Genomic DNA, 3,086 nt, shown 5'->3' with positions numbered 1-3,086 from the left:
GATGTGAGGCGGTCTGTCCACTTGCAGCAGCCCCAGAGGTGGCAGAGTTCTCGTTCACACTTCGCACCGGCCGCCGGCGCTGCCTACAAACGGGACGGTCTCGCCTCCCCTCGCTCCTCTCTTCTCACGTGCACGCACAGACGGACGGACGGACGGACAGACAGACCCGCGGGCATGCGATGCCGGCGGGGCATGAGCGGAGGCGGAGCGGGGCTCGGCTGCGGGCGGGCATGCGGGCACACAGCGCAGCCGGGCACCGGGCTGGCACACAGCCGGGCAGCGAGGCGGGCACCGGGCTCAGCGAACTCACGGACTGCCGGAGAAGAGAGAGGGGCGTGCGTTTCCTATTCATCCCGCGTGTTAAACAGATTATGTAATAAACCCCCTTAACTCCTTCGGGACGGGCGAGCCGCAAAGGGCAGCTCCCGCAGCGCCTGCGATAAATTAATATGTAAAGCAGAGTTAAATGGGAAAGAGCCCAGGAGCTGTTGCAAAAAGCATTAGTGAGTGATGCAGGCTCTCTGCAGGATGGCAGGGGCAGAAAGAAAGTGGTTTCAAAAGACCTAAAGTCTTTCCATCCAGAAATAGAAATTAGTACTCTGGCAAAGTTTAATTACTTCTCTAAGGCACTACTACAGCCTCTGTACACACCTAATTCACATGGGCCTTTTCCTTCTGTGGCATAAATAAAGGGAGGGTCACAAACTGCAACAGGCCAAAATTCAAGTTTGTTTTTTTTTCTTAGAGTTTGATCTACCTGTTTAAGGCTTGTACATGACCTTGATAAATTTAATTCCACAAAATTTCTCAGATATTTAAAGATAAATGTCAGTGTTTCTTTCTCAAAAATGAATGGAAAACAAGTTATGTCACTTTTCTACTCAGCTGTTTGAGGAAAGGGGAGAAGGGGAGAGGGAGCCAGGACCAGGGTGCATGTGAACATATCTTGTGCAGAACACCATGAATCAAATCAGAGATTCAATAGTGGGATTTTTTGAACCTCAGGATCATGAGGTCCATGGCAACTGTATTCTCTTGGGAGAAGGAGCAGAGAGACAGCATCTATCAAAGACGTCTCCTGCAATCCCTTGTCTTTGGTTACCAGCAGCCTTGACTATGAGTGTCTACAGTTCTGAAACAAAGTACAATTTTAAAAACAGGCGCAAATCAAGGAAGGCTTTGATTCCTATACAGGCTATCTGGCATGAAAACTGGTGCTGTGGTGTGAGCTCTGCAAAGATGCAGATTTCTAGGTGGGTGCACTCCTGTGCTTGCATCAGAATATGCTTTTGAGACAATTTGGATGCCTGGTTATGCTATTTTGTAGTACTCGAGCTTAGGGTCCAGATGGAGAGGAGGAACACTCTGATGGCTGGTTTCAAACAAGTGAAGTTCTTTTATCCCAGCAGGGCTAATTGGGAAGTCAGTCATGCTGAGATGTCAAAGGTGATGTTTCTTCCAACAGCTTCCAGTGACAGGGGAGGAGATTGTCTTGTAAGGAAGACCATAAAGACGAGAAATAGGGACAGACCCTGATAATCAGACTATGTGCCGCTCTCACGGGTCCAGCCAAGGGTGTATTAAACACTCACTGCTCTTCAAGCCTTACCACAATTAAAAAATATTGGTACTGTCCCTGTTGAATATTACCATAGAATCATAGAAACGTCTGGGTTGGAAGGGACCTTGGAGATCATCTTGTTCCAACCCTGCTGCCATGGGCAGGGACACCTTCCACTATTACACTACAGAATTTTAGCTCAACTCAGAATCATGAGGGTTAACCCCCTGAATGCCATGCACCAACGTAGCTGCCCCACATTCCTCCTGTTTCAGAAACCCATTGGTGTGATTACACTTTGCTAATCAGTGGAGCTCGATTCAGTTGAGGCAGAATTCAGTCCACTGTTGCAACCTTGCTTCTGGAGTTACCTTCTTCCCTAAAAGAATGCATGGTCTAGTAGCCCGCTGTCAAAATTTCACACTTCCCTGTCCATTATGCTCTGGTCATGGACAGCAGCTGCCCTGCAGTCTGTCAGACCAGAAGCCAGAAAGCCCGAGAGAGACCAGGGCTGAGCTCAAGGCAGAGGACATCTGGGATCCTCCCTAACATTCCCTGCAGCTACACTGCAGGTCACAGAGGCAAGGATCCATTCAATAAAATCATTTCCACCACCTGGCATACGTGGTGTCATGCTAACCTTGGTTTCTCAGTGTTAACCTGTATTTTAAGTTCTCTGTCCAAAACCAGTGTATCAGTATTTGCCACCATATCAGTGTACTTCAAGATTCCAGTTTGTCAAAGAAATCTAAAATATCACAGTGACAGATGTATGAGAGTGTGCATTATGGCATTTATTCCACAGCAAGCAATTCCTGCCTTCTGCATTCTTTTCCTGGAACTTCAGCTTCATGTGCTGTGAGAGCAGGGCACATCTAAGGACAGGAAGACGATGGGTTAGTACACAAAGCCTGTAACTGTAACCTCATGAAAGAATGCTTTTAAATTTTTGAGAACAGATCTCTGGGTCATCCTTTTAAACATTCTGTCCTATGCATATGTAAAAAATGATGCTCTTTGTTACTGGGAAAAGCCAAGGAAGATGTTGGCTGATGAGAAGAGCAGAAGCAGTAAAAACAGAGAACAGAAAGAAGGAGGGGGAAGACTGTAAAGGGAGCAAGCCAGGGAAAGAGCAGATGCAGAAGTGGTGATGAAAGGGGAGCAGAGAAAATAGAGATATAGAAGTACAACTAAATTACAATCACAGGCATCTTCATTTGGAGCTCTGTTTAGCAGCCCAAATGTCACAGCTATTTTGGACATGGAATGAAACCCATGTAGTCCAGAGAGGAAGGCACATACACTCCCTGTACATATGTGGTACTAGACTACCCTTTATCCATGCCTGCATGACAGCATGAGACGTTTTGCTGAACACCTACTGTGACTGAATCCTGGACAGTTAAAACTTTACTGCAACACCCTGGATAACCTCTGCCACTGCATCAGATAATCACTTCTAAACCTCGAAGTCCTTCTTGGAACACTGTCAGCAGTGGAGCAGTGACATCACCCAGCTTGCAGG

The sequence above is a fragment of the Molothrus aeneus genome, chromosome 3, assembly GCF_037042795.1.
Source record: "Molothrus aeneus isolate 106 chromosome 3, BPBGC_Maene_1.0, whole genome shotgun sequence".
Lineage (NCBI taxonomy): Eukaryota > Metazoa > Chordata > Aves > Passeriformes > Icteridae > Molothrus > Molothrus aeneus.
The sequence above is the reverse complement of the archived record's forward strand: the minus strand, read 5'-3'. Positions refer to the sequence as shown.